At 36.9% G+C, this 16943-nt stretch overlaps 1 protein-coding gene across 8 annotated transcripts in view; it reads right to left on the bottom strand.

The window, feature by feature from the left end:
- Positions 1-16943, bottom strand: part of SUPT3H (SPT3 homolog, SAGA and STAGA complex component) — a 467896-nt gene that overhangs the window by 294229 nt on the left and 156724 nt on the right. The window contains exon 1 of one of the 8 annotated variants that reach the window (XM_070514827.1): positions 11322-11379. The exons of the other annotated variants lie outside the window; for them this stretch is intronic. The gene's annotated coding sequence lies outside the window, so the exon portion shown is untranslated. Of the gene's footprint in view, positions 1-11321; positions 11380-16943 lie in introns of those variants that run through there. 8 annotated transcript variants of the gene reach the window in all.

The following is a 16943-nucleotide window of genomic DNA, read 5'->3' as shown; positions in this document are numbered from 1 at the left end:
CCATGTTTCAAAAAAAAAACCTACATAAAAACTGAATTACTGGCTATGTCAATTAAGAATGAACTCTGTTCCAAGTAATAGAAAGGTTAACCAAGAGTGGCTTAAATATGCATGGGATTATTTTTCTCACTTAAAATGACTACAGGTGGAAGGTTGTTAAGATAGGTTTAGCTGCTCATCAGGCACTATGGGGGAACACGATCTTTCCACATTTCAGTTCTGCTTTTCATCCTCAACTAGCATCACCTACTTGTCAGAGGACTACTGCCACACTTTCCAACTCATATCAACACTCAAATAAGAAAGAAAAGGGTGACGCAGCACCAGTCACTTCGTCACTTATATCAGAAAGAGCAAAAGCCCTACCGCAGACTTTTACTTACTTCTCACTAGCTAGAACTCAGTTATATATCCACCTCTAACTCTCAGGGAGATTAGAAAAGTAAATACAGTTGATCCTCCTAATTCATGAATTTTGTATTTGCAAATTCATCTACTCACTAAAACTTGTAATCCCCAAATCGGTATTTGCCATGTTTTCACTGACATGTGCAGAGCAGCAACAATTTTAGTTGCCAATTCATGAATTCCTAGATGAAGTCTAAGAAGGTGACACTGCCTTCTCATTTCGGCTCTCACACAGAGCTGACCAGAGGATGGAGACTGTAGCGCAGAGCACGGTAGTCCAAGAAGCCCTTACTGAAGGGCCAGCTGAATGGAGTTATGAATCTCCATGAATCTCCAACTCTGGGACCTGTTGGTGGGGCAGCCTCAGGCAAGTGAGTTAACACTCTGAACCTTGTTTTCTCTTTTGTAAAATAAAGAAAATAGATCTACTGAGTTATTTCTAGGATTTAAGATTCTAGTCTGTGTGAGGAGGGGATGTGTGTGTGCATGTGTATGTGTGTACATATTTCCCCCAGGAGCAACGGTTCTGTGTTCTGGCAACTTTATAGAACCTGACTTCTCCGATAACAAGAATCAAGTGTACTTACCTGTTCCAGCCACCTCTCTAGAGAGGTAGACACGGAAGGGGTTTGGGAATGAGCAGCTGACCTACAACTGTCTATCTCACTGATGACTCACCAATGTTTTAAGGTGGGTTTTTCTGCCTTTGTTTTTTGCTTGGCCTAAGATTCAGTACTTCTTGAATTTTCTAGAAAAGTTCCCGCAATGTCAGTGGAGGGGAACACATATGCCAGACAGTTGAGTAGTGTGCCACAAAGCAGTCTGCCATAAACAGCTTATTCCTTTGCGGATTCATACTTTATCATAAAAACTCTTCCCAATACATAATAATTCTTGGGGAGTTCTGCTTCTGCTTTAGACTGTAGAGAGCCAGAAGAGAATGTTGCTCCAACAGTAGCAATGAGAAAACTCAAGATAATCTATAAAATCATAACTTTTCTTGAGCCCACCAGAGAGCTGAGGCACCAAGTAAACGAATTCCAGAGAGAAATGAAAACCTCTCAGGAGAGACCGGACGCACAAACTGTTTCACCGATGATGGGGCATTGGAGAAAGAGGTGGCCACCGTAAAAACGGATAAGAAGAAAACAGGTAAAATTCTAATGAATTTTAAAGGGTGAGCACGGGCTCAGCTGCACATATACAAAACCCCACCCACCTCCCCAGACCATTATCTCATACTAAACAAAAGCTTAAGCTACTAGGGGAGAGGCAGGAAACCCTCTCGGGCCCAGATTTTAGCAGAAGTCTGCAGTCTGACTGCAGAAGAGGGTAGGCTGGTACACAGAGAAGGCCACATTCCCAAGGCCCACTTAAGATTAAGGTTGAACAAGAAGAATTGAGAAACTTCCATCCTGTCCCGACCACAAGCCCCAGACTCAGTAACAAGAAACAGGAGTCTACTGCTGGGGGAAAAGCAAGAGCATGGAGAGAGACTCTCTCTACAGTGCAGGCATACAAGAACTGCAGAAAACCATCCTGAAAGAGCAGGAACACTAAGAAAAACGCACCAGCGCTAAGACTCCACACTGAGCACAAAGGAACATCAGCCCCCACTGGAGGACATTAAGGCCTGGGGCACTAAAGGTTACTGTAGCAACAACAAAATCCAAACCCAGCTCAACTGCTGATTGACTCAACCACCCGTGCTTAACAGAAGAGGTGGTGTGCCCGTTACCAGGAGCAAGGACTATGTAGGAAAATACATACTGTTCCTTCATAAGCAATATACAGCACTCAATCACAATTATGAAACACACAATAAAAGCAACTAAAATAGAACCAACTGTCAAAAGATAGCATGGTCAACAAATCCAGGTTCAGAGACGACCCAGATATGGGAAATATTATATATGAACTTTAAAATAACTATCATTAATATGTTAAAGGTTCTAGTGGAAAAGGGCACAACATGCATGAACAGATGGGGGATTGCAGCAGAGAGAGGGAACCTACACAAAAAGTCAAATGGGGCAGCTAGAAATAAAAAATAGAATGTCAGAGATTAATTCCTTAGTTGTGCTTATCAGCAGTTAAGGACACAAGTAAGGAAAGAATCAGTAAACTTGAAGGCAGGTGAATAGAAATTATCCAAATTTAAACACAAAGGGAAACAAATTGAAAGAAGGAAAACAGAAGATCCAAGAGCAGTGAGATGATATTAAATGATCTAACATACATAAAATTGGAATACCAGAAGGAAAAGAAACAAGTCACACACCGAGGGAAAACATTTGTAAAACACTACCTGATGAAGCCCTGTACCTGGAGAACATAAAGAAATCTCACCACTCAATAATAAAGGCCAAAAAAACCAACAATAAAAACTGCCAAGGATTTGAACAGATACTTTACCAAAGAAGATATTCAAATGGCCAATAAACACATGAAACAATGCACAACATTATTAGTCATTAGGGAAATGCAAACTAAAACCACACTTACATACTATTACACAGCCCCTAGAATGGCTAAAATTTAAAGGACATGATACCAAGCACTGGCAAAGAGGTGAAGTAACTAAACTCTCACGCACTGCTGATGTGGAAGTAAGCTGTACAACCACTTTGAGAAATACATTGGCAGTTTTTTAATACAGTTAAATACACACTACACGACCAAACAATTCCACTCCTACATATATACCCAATAGGGTAACCAAATAGTTAAAAACAGCCTTAAATTTGAGTTACCAGTCATATATTAGGATCTCTGAAAAGATACACCCATGTAGTTTACGACTGTTCCTGGCCAGGATTCTCCAAATAGGTTAAACGCTTTGAATGGATAGGAGTTGTAGGCACTATAAAGCCTGTCAAGGTCATTAGTTTTATCCACCTAACCTAATGCTTTGGCAAGAATGAAGAGGAAAAGAAGTGATAGCAACAAAAAGATCTTTATTGCAGGTGTACCAAAGTCTCATGCTCTTTCGGAATTTCTCGTGGAAATTTACATCTGGCTCCACTGTTCTGAGAGCTTACTAAATGATAACTAAGCAACTTGTCTTTCCTGTAAAGCTTCTAGAATCCTTAACTGTGTTGGAGTGACTGGGCTGCAGTTATGTTAAGACACTTCTTAAGGGTAAGTTCTGAGAGTGTGGCTAATAAAGGTGGGGGGCTTGGTGGATTATCTTTTCCTGATCTCTGTCTTTGCTCATGTGCTAAATTAGCTGCTTTACATTTTTAAAGTCTTGATCATTTGCATCTTTCAGTTAGACAACATTTATTACTTTTGGGATTCTGGCATTCAATTAGAAGTCCTAGGATGGAAGAGACTGGTGATTTTGGCTGATTTTTTTCCTTTTTGGCTGGAATAAGGAAAATTTAGAAGACGATAGGAACACTGAGAGAAATATTTACTGAAATTTTGATGAAACATGGCAATGGCTTGACTCTGGTTTTAACTGTGACACTGGCAGTTAAAGTTCACTTCTCATATCAAAGGAAACTGTATCCCTGGATCATAATATTAACAATATCTTTTGGTTTTATTTTGTAATTAGAGCATTGTTTACTTGTGTTCCTCAAAAAACTATTGCTTTCTAGGACTTCCACAATTTATGAAGCGCTAAAAAGCACTTCTTCACAGCTGAAATTGTTCATAAATTAACTATCATAATTAGCATAATTGACTATTGTGAGAATTTTCTTGCCTCCATGCTTTTCAAACTGGAATGGAGGTAATTCTATCCTCAAAGATAGAAAGGTCACAAGATAGAAATGGTATATCTTCAGTGGGCATCAGGTTTACTTCATAGTATGTCATGTACAAAGAATTCTTTTAAGCCAGATTTAGTGAGGTATAATTTCCATACAGTAAAATTCCCCCTTTTGAATGCATAGTTTGAGTGCTGACAAATACAGATATGTAAATACCACAATAAAGATAGAGAACATTTCCACCATTCCCAAAAGTTTCTTTGTGCCCTTTATAGACAATCCTCCCCTCCATCTCTGTGGACCACTGATCTGTTCCTTGTTTCTACAGTTTTGCCTTTTTAGAATGTTATAATAATGGAATCATACAGTGCGTATTCTTTTATGGCTGATTTTATTCACGTAGTGTAATGCTTTTGAGACATATCCATGTTGTTGCGTGTATCAATAATTTGTTCCTATTTATTGCTGGCCAGTATTCCACTGTATACATGTACCATAACTTGTTTCTCCATTTACTAGCTGATGAACATTTGGATTATCTCCAGTTTTGTCTTAATATTAACAAAGCTGTTATAAACAGACGCTTCCCTCTGCCCCTAAGGTATCCACACGTCTCACTCCCTTACTTTCTTCAGGACTCTGTTTTAACATTATCTGTTCAGAAAGGCCTTCTCGCTACTCTATTTGAAATGGGACTTGTGATCACTCTCTAGTCCCCTACCTCCTGTTTTATTTATTCAAAGTGCTTAGCATTACCATTTATATTAAACATTTTATAAAAAAGAAATATAGAGAGATTGTATTAGTCAGGGTTCTCCAGAGAAACAGAGACAATAGGATATATATCTTTATATGTATATAAAGAAACAGAGCCAATAGGATATAGTCACATAATTTTTGAGCAGAGATCTAGCCTACTTCATTCATTTACAGATGGAGGAAAATTAAACCCTAGATAGTGATGTAATTTGGTCTAATATTAAGTGCATTACTCTTTTTACTACTCAAATGTGATTTTACTTTCAGAAGCAACAACTATGCTACTGTTACACAAAAAGCAAAACAAAACAATTATTCTGGGAAAATAAAAATCATTCTAAATTATAAAAATCATTCTAAATTATAAAAAATTGTTCTAAATTATGCAGAGATTATGTGGAAAGTGGAATTTACATCTAAAATTATAAAAAGATTACCTAAAGACTGCTTTTTATTCAAGAAATATTGTTGAACACTGGCCATGAACCAAGTGTGTGTGGCACCAGATGCTACATTATTCCAAATCAAAATTACTCCTTTAATAAGCACTTACTGAGTTTTTACATTAAACGAACTGTGTAAAACATTTCTCAGAGGTTAAAAGACATGGCTATGTTCAGTCCCTATCTTGCAGTTACTTACAATTTAATGTTGGAGGTAGAGTCTCTAAGCATTTCACAGGACTACAATCTCAGAAGTTTGAAACAAGTGAGAAAAAAAAAGAGAGGTTTTCCAGTATTAGTGTAAACATCCAAATTAGGAGATGACTTTGGTAAAGCGGGAAAAAGCCATGGGACTTGAGGTAGGAGACCAGAATCTGGTCTGGGCTCAGCCATCAGCAGTCTCTGGGCAAACCAGCTCACGTCTTTGGGCCTCACTTGAAACAGCTGGATGATAATTTAAGTAGTTCTTCACCATGAATACTAATCAAAATCATCTCCTCAGAAGCTTTATAAAAATGCACCATGCACAGGGGCTACCTCAAAACTATCCAATCAAATGATCTGAGGAAATCTGTGGAAAGTTCTTCAGATTATTCTGCTACAGCTCCCTGATGAGAGGTCTCAGTGATCTAAGGTTCTTTCTAACCCTAACAGACTCTTTCTGTGACATGTAGTCTTAATATTTTCTGGTCAGAACAATAATACATTTAAATTCTCTTTACTTCTTTTACCATAAATAAGACTCATCCTAGTATTTCAAGAACTGCAAAGTATACAAAAAGTGACAAAAATCAGTTAAGAAAGATAAACTGCTTGCAACATAATTTATTTTTAATTTACAAAGTAAAGTTTTAAGCCAGTATATAAAGAAGATGGTAAGTAAAATTATTTACTTTGAGTCTGGCGACTCAAAATAGACGCTGCGGGCACAAGCCCAGGAGGTGGGATGGGAAAGCCGAGCCGCAGCTTGCCCTGATACTCCCCACTCCTCTGCGTCCACACAGGAAGTCAACAGCTGCCTCCTTTGATTCAGGAAAGGCTACGATTTGGAAAACAACTCTTGGCAGACTTCCAGGTAGGAAATTTACCTTTTTAAAGGGCATTCTGGCAATACCTGTATTAGCCACAGACACGTAGTTACTGTTCCTGGGATTGATGGAAGAACAACAAAATCATTTTTGAACAACTCCGTAGAAGCAGACCCGCACTGGGGGCAAACGTGAGCCTTGCTGAATTAATGGCAATGGAGGACTTTAGGGAATACTTTATATTTTATTAAATTTTTTCTGATTAAAACAAAATCATAGCATATGCAATTTTCCTCAGTCTCCATACATACAGTATTTGCTATCTTCTGCAGAACAACCTTTCTGCCCTCTCCAGCCAAATGAAAGGTCGATGTTCGTTAACGGTTGACTAACTCCACAAATCCCTTGTAGGTGACATGAGTTCAGGGAAATTCTGTCTAAAGGAACTAGAGCACGTCTGTGCAGTTTATCATAACCTTTAAAAGGTGTATTAATACATCATCACTACCTTTAAAAGGTGTATTAGTACAACATCACAACAAGGAAAACTGGTGATTTGGTTAGTTTTCTTCTTGTTTTTATTTTATTTTCATTTAAAACTCTGAATCTGGAGTTCTCATGTGGTTTTGCGTTCAGAATGTGAATATAATTTTCTTGTACTTAACTTGGATCCTACAATTACTTTCATTTCCACAGAGCCTAACATTTCCCCAGGACCTCTATAGTTGTCATTTCCAACTATTAAAATAAGACTGCTGGCTTAACTTCTGTTAATTTTTTTTCCAAAATGCAATGGAAAATCAGATAAAATAATCCGAAGATACTGTGAGTACAATATTGATTAAGACTAATTTTAAAATAAAGACATTTCCTTGGAGAATGTAGAAAAGAACATGGAAGCTAAAGTCTAACATCCTGCACTTACTAGGTGTTATGATCATGGGCATGTCAATTAAGCTCTTTAAGATAAGAACACTCCTTCATCAAACTGCTAACAGAATCAAGGACATTCTGTACATACAAGGCTCTACAAATAATAAAGTATTATATACATGTTAGCTGCTGGTGTTTTTTAATTTCTATTTCCAAGCAAATCTATAAAAGCCTCTGTCTCTGGCCAATGAAGACCATCAATAAATAGGCTCGTACAGATTTGCTTCAAATCTCAAAGATACCCAAATAAGCCCACTCCTGTCACATCTGAATAGAGTGATTATGAATCCTGAGTAATGAGATCTCCAGCAGAACAGTTCATGTGTATAACAACTGTTTAAATTCTAAGAAGTATTCATTTTTTTGTAGCTATATTAGTTTTAAGCATCAGCTTTAAGATGATGAAAACTGCAACAAGTTTTAATTAATCTCAGGGCTCTAATTTAACAGGAAAAAAGTAGAGAAAGAGGCAACTTCTCTGATGTTATTTGTTCAATGAATGTTTTATTTAACAAGTGATAAAATGTGTATGAATTTACACCTTTAGTTTTGCTTTTTCTGTTTTATAACACAAACAAGACAAAAATACATTTAAGAAATATTTGCTAGAAATAAAAGCAATACCAACATTGAATAAATGTAAATAAATACGGTAAGCACACCTACACAGAAATCAGCACACTCTATTTTTAATCGAAACCCCAAACCACCATGGCATTTTTATGGCTTATAACTGAAGAGGACCTTTCAAACCAGTGCCCCCAGCCTGGACAGTGAGTCACTTCAAGACTGATAAAAGTAAGATCACAATCTAATGTAAGCTCATCACCCAGCTACCATAAAATGCGACAACTCTCTGAAATCATCCCTCCCGGTAGGGCATTCACAAAATTCCACTAGGTTTTTCAATAGTGATGGCATGGGATTCCAATAGCATATAGTCATTTATTTTTCTTATTTTCATTACGTGTAAAATACTATCTTTAATTTACCCTGCATATATTTGTATCAGTCTTCCTAAACTCCCTGAAATCAGGGATCACAACTTTCTTATGATTAACAATGGACCCAATATGTTTCAAAAAAGAAAAAAGAAGTCTGAAGACACAAAAAAAATTTACTAGTTGAGCAATTGTACTGGCAATCCTTCACTACTGATAAAAGAGGCAATCTAAAATTAATGAAACAAGAACTTTCTTTATCAAAAGTTCCTTGGTCGTAAGAGGTGACTAAACAAAGATGTACACACAGCATACGGATTTCCGAGCACTGGAGAGGGCCTGCATAAACAGTCAAACGCTGAACATCCTGATGCCACTGGAGAACTCTAGGGGTAAATTCTTTGTGGTCTTCTTAGAAAAACACTGTTTATTATCTATTTACCAAAATAGGACTGCTCTTAATTCTCATTTCTTGGCATGTGTTTAAATTTATGGTTCCTACTGGAAATATTATTATAACTCTACATAAACTTAAATAGAACATTTTCCCAACTATTTTAAGCACAAATTTAGCACCAAAGTAACATGTACTAACATTGTATTTTTACAGTTATAAACTCGGTTAAGGTAAGGTTCATTTATTAATAAAAGCAGCTAACACATTATCAGTATATACCAGGCACTGTGCTAAGAGCTTTTTATAAGCATAATCTCATTTAATCCACAAAACAGTAGTGTCCTTGTTTTACAGAGGCTATCTCCTTTATCCGAGGTCACATAACTGCAGAACCCAGATTCAATCAAATCAGTTCTACCTAATTCCAAGGCTGAGCTCTTACCAGCACAAAACAAGCTATTTTTCATTAAATGTCACTATCACAAACATCTCTCACTAAGTAGATACAGAAGTTTGATTCTTTTTAACGGTTCTAAACCAACAACTGTAACTGTACTTTCTCAGTGGGGCTTGAAATCTTGTAGGTTGGGGAGGATTGTTGTCAGCAGAGAGTCAGAAAGGGTTACAAATAGTTTTTAAAAGGCCTAAAGATAGATGCTTCAGAGACATTAACACCCTTTAATGAAGCCAATAGCAAAATTCAGCTTAGCTGTCTCTTTTTAGGGGTAAGACATCCCCGATGTCTCATCTTGTATACCCAAAAATACTTCTATCACAGCACTAATCACACTGACTGTCACTATCTACTTTGCTGCTCTACTCACTCTACCGCCTTCTGCCTTTGTGCCTCCCATGCCCACACAGTTGACTAGAGCATAGAACACTTGTATCATATTATGACTCAATGGTTAAGCTGGGGATCTGACAGGATAATGCTTGTATTCAGGGATAAAGTGGGTCCACTAGATTCTGATCCTTCATTCTAGATCACTTCAGCAACTGGGCTTCAACATCAAAGAGCGCAGCCAGGAAGAGGAGCTTCAGCGTGCAGTCTTTCCTGACTGCAGTACTGGACAGTGGCTGAGAGTCCAGTTGCAATCTGGGTTCTGCCATGAAGGTCCTGAGAGATCATGGGCAAGATTATCCATTTCTCGAGTCCTCGGGTTTGTCAAAATACAAAATGTATGAAGACATATCATAGCCACAAAGTAAGAGTTTAATACATGTTAAGTTTTGCTTTCGTATAAACAAATCAAGTAAGAAATTAACCTTTTATATCTCTGGAGTTTGGTTCCTTCTTTATAAAATAAGGGTATTTACGTACATTATCTCAAAGAGTCTGACCCCTTTCTTGTTAATCTATAATATATAATCCAAACCTAAGACAACATAGACCATGAGGCAGTCTAAGAATCATGGGGCATAAAAAGTGAGGTGAATAGCGGAAAACTGAGCAGATATGAACATCAATTGCCATAACAGTGCATAATGCAGTTTAAATTGGCTTCCACTTTTATGAGTTATAAATCAAACTAGCACCTTTGCAAAACACTCTAAAAGAGTATATGAATAGCTTGTAGTAACAGGTTCTATGTAAATTAAACATTTATAAAAATGGTTTTTGCACTGTATTTCACCTACTTAATGTTCTGAAACTGAATTTTGATAAACTTTTTAAAAAATGGACGTTTTATGATATTAAATTAGGCACAGTAAAAAGACAGTGGTTGGAGGAGTTTGGGGGGAGGGAAGGAGGAAGGATGAAGAGTGGAACACACGGGATTTTTAGGAGAGTGAAACTACTCTGTATGACACTGTAATGGTAGACAGATGTTATTATACATTTGTCAAAACCCATAGAATGTATGTGGCTCATCAGTTATAACAAAGGCACTACACTAATGCACGATGCTAATAATAGGGTACAGGGGGGAAGGAAAAAGTAACATGGGAACTTTCTGTACTTTCCACTCATTTTTCTGTAAACCTAAAACAGTTCAAAAAAAGTCTATTAATTAACAAAAAAGCTTTGAAAAATAGGTAATGGTAATGGTTGCACAACACTGTGAATATAATGAATTCCACCAAATTGTACACTTAAAAATAGTTAAAATGCAAAATTTTTTGTTATTTATATTTTACCATAATAAAAAAGGTCAGAGAGTTTCCTCATTGTATAAGAAAATAATTCTATGATTCTAGAAAACAAAATGCTAATAACGAATCACAATCTAATGTAGAAATCAATGAAAATCTTCACAGAAAAATTTTTTACTAAATACTACTCCACTATAATAAGAATATTTAATTTTAAGTGCTTCCATATTAACAAAAACAAGATCTCAAGGGACGTTAGGTTCTGTCAAAATGGAAAGCCCCATATCTCCCAGGTCCTTCCTCTCACAACTAAAATATCCTATATATAACACAACAAAGAAGCACAGGGAGTTTCTGAAACGGGGAAAAAGAAGGCTAGCTGCCTAGGACCTCACAGCTTGAGGACTAACACAGCAGTGAGGGCCCTGGGTTCCTATTGCCTCTCATATATCCCAGGCAGGGGGCCAGAGAAGACTCCTTGTGAAACCACCAAAAGGTAGAGAAGGAAACAAGCTCCAAGAAAAGGCTGCTCCTTCCCAGCCAAGAAGCAGGAAAAGGGTGGACCAACAACAGAAAACATTTTTGGCAATACTCACCCTACTCCAGCCAATCACCAATGGAAAAACTGCACTCTCTCCTTTCAGCAGACTAAATGAGAGTCAAATTTCCACCCCCAAATCCCCACCCCATCCCATCTCTGCAAACACAGAAGCAGACAGCCTGATTCACCCACTAGTAGAGAATCAGGCAGTCTGGCAGGCTGATCTTCCACCCTCCACCAGGAAGAACCAGGGGGTGCTCCAACTTCCCTGCAGGGATGTTGTCAGTGGGCAGAGATGGGAGGTGATCTTCCCCTCTGTTGCTCATTCTTCTCAGAGGCTAGAATTCCCCCACTGAAGTAGCATCTGCAGGGTGGAGCAAAAAGCAGAGCCTCCACCCCTCCCCAGCAGCAATGACATTTATTAAGAAGACAATCCTGTTGTCAGTGGGGCCCAGGAAGAAGCTGAACAAGGTATCAGTGAGACTGACCCCCCCCCCCACATACACAAAATCAATGAGACTGACCAAGGCAGTACAAGCCAAGGTTATTAGTCCCTGCTCCACTTTCCTCCTTCCCTTAGCATCACTGAGGCCTGAATCTCCACACCTACTCAGCAGTGCCAAGTAGGGCTAGCCGCCACTCCTATTCCTCACTCCCCTGGTGTCAGCAGGGCCCAAGGTGAAGCAAAGTCCTGACCTTAATCTGCATTAATGAAGCCAAAGGAGGTGGCAGGACGCAGAGCTAGTTGGCACTTTACCCTTCCCTCCCTCCCCTGGTGGCAGCAGGCTCAGAAGGGAACTGATACGCCAACCCAAATCCCCAAGAGGGTTAGGTAAGCATGCAATCTACCCATCTGCCACAAGGCAGTGGGGGTCAGTGTGCTGCTTTTGCTGCAGCGGTCCTGACTTACTGTGGGAGGCAGGGGGACCTAGTGGGAACCTGAACAAACACATTCACCCAGCCCTCATGTTACACTTCAAACAGGGTCCTAGATGATTAAAAAGAAAAAAAAGATTAAATAGGATCCAGAGTCTCATAATATCACATCTAGGATATAATGAAAAATCACTGTTATACCAAGAAGCAGGAAAGCACAACATGAATAAGAAAAAACAACCAATAAATGTCAAAACCAAGATGAATCAGATGTTAGAATTGTTTGACAAGGATTTTAAAGCAGCCATCACACATGCTTCCACAAGCCATTAAAATTCTTTTAAAACAAATGAATAACTAATCAATTAGAAATTAAAGAATTGAAAAATATAATAACCCAAACAAACTGACTTAGACGGACACAACACTGGAGTAGAGAAGACAGAGGAAATCTTCAGGGCCAGATGGTTTCACAGAATTCTACCAAATATTTAAAGCAAATTAATGTCACCTTTACACAATCTGTTCCAGAAAATTAAAGAGGAGGAAAAACTTGCCAACTGATTTTATGACCAGTATTACTCCAATACCAAAACAAAGTATAGCACAAGGAGACTAAAGCACAACAAAACCAAACACAGTACAAAAAAAAAAAAGAAGAAGAAAGAAACTACAGGCCAATATCTCTCATGAATTTAGATGTGAAAATTCTCAACAAAATATTAGTAAATCAAATCCAGCAATATATAAAAAGAATTATACACAATGATCACTGGAATTTATTCCAGGTATGCAAGGCTGATTCAATATTTGTGAACCAATCAGTGTAATACTCTATATCAAGAGACTAAGGAAATCATGTGACATGTAAATTGATGTAGAAAAAGCATTTGACATAACCCAACATCATTTCATGATAAAAATCCCAGCAAATGCTTTCCTCCTAAGACCAAGAACAAGGCAAGGATGTCTGCTTTCACCCCTCTTATTCAACATAGTACTGAAAGTTCTGCCCAGTGCATTGACAATAAAAAGAAATAAATGGAATACAAACACGAAAGGAAGAAATGAAAGTATCCCCATTTGCAGATGACATGACTCTTTAAGTAGAAGGTCTCAACAAATCTACAGAAAAACTCCTAGAACTGTTCAGTCAGTTCAGATATAAGACGGATACACAACAATTAAATTTTTATATGCCAACAAGGAACATGTGGAAACCAAAATTAAAACAAAATACTACTTACAATCACACAAAGAAAATACACCACTTAAGTATAAAGATAACAAAACAGCTACAGGATCTATAGACTGAAGATTAAAAAATGTTGATGAAAGAAATTAAAGAATACTTAAATGAAATAGAGAAACACACCATTTTCACAGATTACAAGACTCAACACAGCAGAGACATCAATTCTCCCCAAACTGATTTATAGGTTCGGCAATTTCTATCAAAATCCCAGCAACGTTATTTGTAGACATACAAGTCAATTCTCAAAATTATATAGAAAGGCACAGGCCCTAGAATAAACAATATTAAAAAATAATATAGTGGAAAAAATTAATCTGATCTTAAGGCCTACTACACTAATCAAAACAGTATGGTATTGGCAGAGAAATACACACACAGATAAATGGAAGAGACTATAAACCCGGAAGCATACACACAAAAATATGCCCAACTGATTTTTGACAAAGTTGGAAATACAATCCAGAGGAAGGATAGCCTTTCCAACAAACAATGCTGAAGCAAGTGAGGATCTGTTGGCAAATAAATATCTTCAAATTAAACTTCAACACTTATACAAAAATTAACACAAAATGGGTCCTAGAGCATTACATAAAATGTAAAACTATAAAACTTTTAGAAAAATAAATATAGGAGAAAATCTTCAGAATCTAGGGTGAGTCAAAGAGTTCTTAAACTTCACACCAAAAGTACACTCCATAAAAGGAAAAAATTGATAAACTGGACCTCATTCAAAATTAAAAACTTTTCTCTGCAAAAGACCATATTAAGAGGATAAAAGGGCAAGCTGCAGAACTGTGAGAAAAATATTTGTGAAACACATATCTCACAAAGGAGGAGTATCTATAAAGAGCTCAAAAATTCAACAGTAAAACAACAAATAATCTAATTATAAATGGGGAAAAGACGTGAACAAGCATTTCACTAAAGAGGAAATACATGGAAATAACCACATGAAAAAACGTTCTACATCATTAGTCATTAGTGAAATGCAAATGAAAGACACAAAGAGATACATTATACACCTATCTGAATGCCTAAAACAAAAAAACAAAGACAGCACCAAACGTAGGCAACAATGCGAAGAAACCGGGTCACTCATCAATGTATGGGTCACTCATCAATGGATGGGTCACTCATCAATGTATGGATCACTCATCAATGGATGGATCACTCACCAATGGATGGGTCACTCATACATTGCTGATTGGACTGTAGAATGGTACAGCCACTCTGGAAAACAGTATCTTATAAAACTAATCATACAATTATATGACCCAGCAATTGCACTCTTAGGCATTTATCTCAGAGAAATGAAAACTTACGTTCATATACAAAAATCTGTACACAAATGTTCATAGCACTTTATATATAATAGCCAAAAACCAGAAACCACCCAGATGTTTTTCAACTGATGATTAAATTAACTGTGGTAGAATAAAATGCTACTACGTAATAAAAAGGAACAAACTACTGACACATGCAACAACTCCAGGAAATTACAGTGAGTGAAAAAAACCCTATCCCAAAAGGTCCCTTTTGTATGCTTCCATTTATATAAAATTCTTGAGTTGACAAAACTGCAGAAATGGAGGAGAGACTAGTGGGGAGGGGGCAGCACAGTGGGTGTGCCTAGAAAACAGCAAATGGAGAGGTCTTTGTGGTAGACAAATTGTTCTGGACCTTGATGCATTAATGTCAATATACTGATTGTGATATTGAACTACAGTTTTGCAAGATGTTAAATTGGGGCAAAATGGTTAAAGGTGGTACCAAGGATCTCTCAGTATTATTTCTTAAAAATGCATATGAACCTACTGTTATCTCAAAATTAAAAGTTTAATTTAAAAAATCCAATCTATCAGTTTTAAAACTGTAACAAGATCTTAACCTACAATGTTTCATTATGTTTTTCATTAGCTTCCTTAAAAGATATTCATGAAAAAGGAAACTCAGTGTTATTCCAGGTAGGGCAGTATTCTTCTTATTATTTCATTTTTCACTAAGAAAAGAAAAAACACAGAAAACTTAAAGCATTTTTTTAAGGAAAAAAAATTACAAACAGAGCTAAAATCCTGAATTTATATAAGGCTTTACAAACTTTAAAAGTCTTGAAAATACATGATCTTTGAAGAGCTTTATAACAACATTTGGGTCTTGGAATTGAAAGGCAGATAATTTAATTCTCATCAAAAAAATTAACAGAAAATTACGCAACTTGGCCAACATAACAAAACGAGTTGGTGGCAAAGCCAAAATTAGATTCAAAGTTTACTATCAAGTCTATTTATAGCATTTTTTCTACCACATAAATTCCTTAGTCATAATTCTGGGATAATACAGTTCAATAAAATACATGTTTCAAGTTTATATTTTGTTAATAGTCAAATTTTTTTTTAAAAAAAAAGGAGTGTCTGAATTGTATTACCATTGTGTTCTCTACTTTGTTTTTAAATAACATTTATAAACATTATAGAAAAGATTTAAGTGTATGCAAAATGTGAAAATCTCACCAAATTTTAATCTGAGATTGTTAAATACTACTTTTAAATATACACCCCTAAAACAGATAACTGCCATTTCTCCTTAAATCTGAGTCATTACTGATTACAAAAACCATTGATTAATAAAAACTACTTACAAAAAAAAGAAAAGGCTATCACTTTAAATATACTTATCAATTTAAGAAGCACACTATTTTCAGAAAGTTAAAACACGTATCTTAGAAGCAAGGACATCCGGTATTTCACAAAATCCTATGTGTGGGGCTGAAAACACTATGGTGCTCTCCATTCTAGCCAAATGTGAAACCTGAGTCTCAAGCAGGCTAAGCCATCTGCCCAGTCACAAGCACAAATCAATCAGAAATTAGAACCCAAGTCTCTGGACTCCCAGAGTCCAATGGAAAAACTTTTGTATGAAAAAACTGAAGGACAACTTTGCTAGGTAGAGTATTTTTGCTTGCCAGTTTTTTTCTTTCCGCACTCTGAGTATACTTTACCACTCCCTTCTGGCCTGCAAAGCTCCTGCTGAAAAATATGCTGATGGTCTTATGCAGGTTCCTTTGTTCATAACAAGTTGTTTTTCTCTTCCTCCTTATAAGATTCTCTCCTTGTCTTTAACTTTTGACAATTTAATTATGCTGTGTCTTGGAGTGGGTCCTTTAGTTTTACCTTTTCTGGTATTCTTTACGCTTCCAGGATCTGAATGTCTGCTGCTTTCACCAGGTTAGGCAGAGTTTCAGCCATTATTTCTAAGAATACACTTTCTACCCCTTTCTCTCATTCTTTTCTTTCTGGGACCCTTGTAATGCTAATATTGGTCTGATTCACGGAGTTCCATAAGACACTTAAGCTATCTTCACTCTTTTTCATTCTTTTTTTCTTTTTCTTCCTCTGATTGGATGAATTCCACTGCTCTGGCTCCAAGTTCACTGATCCTTTCTTCTGCTTGATCTATTCTGCTATTGAATCCACCTACTGAATTTTTCAGCTAAGTTATTATATTCTTCAGTTCTATAATTTCTGTTTGGTACTTTTTAGTATTTTC

Source organism: Equus asinus, chromosome 8, assembly GCF_041296235.1.
Source record: "Equus asinus isolate D_3611 breed Donkey chromosome 8, EquAss-T2T_v2, whole genome shotgun sequence".
Lineage (NCBI taxonomy): Eukaryota > Metazoa > Chordata > Mammalia > Perissodactyla > Equidae > Equus > Equus asinus.
Note: the sequence above shows the minus strand (reverse complement) of the source record. Positions and strands in the feature narration are given on the sequence as shown.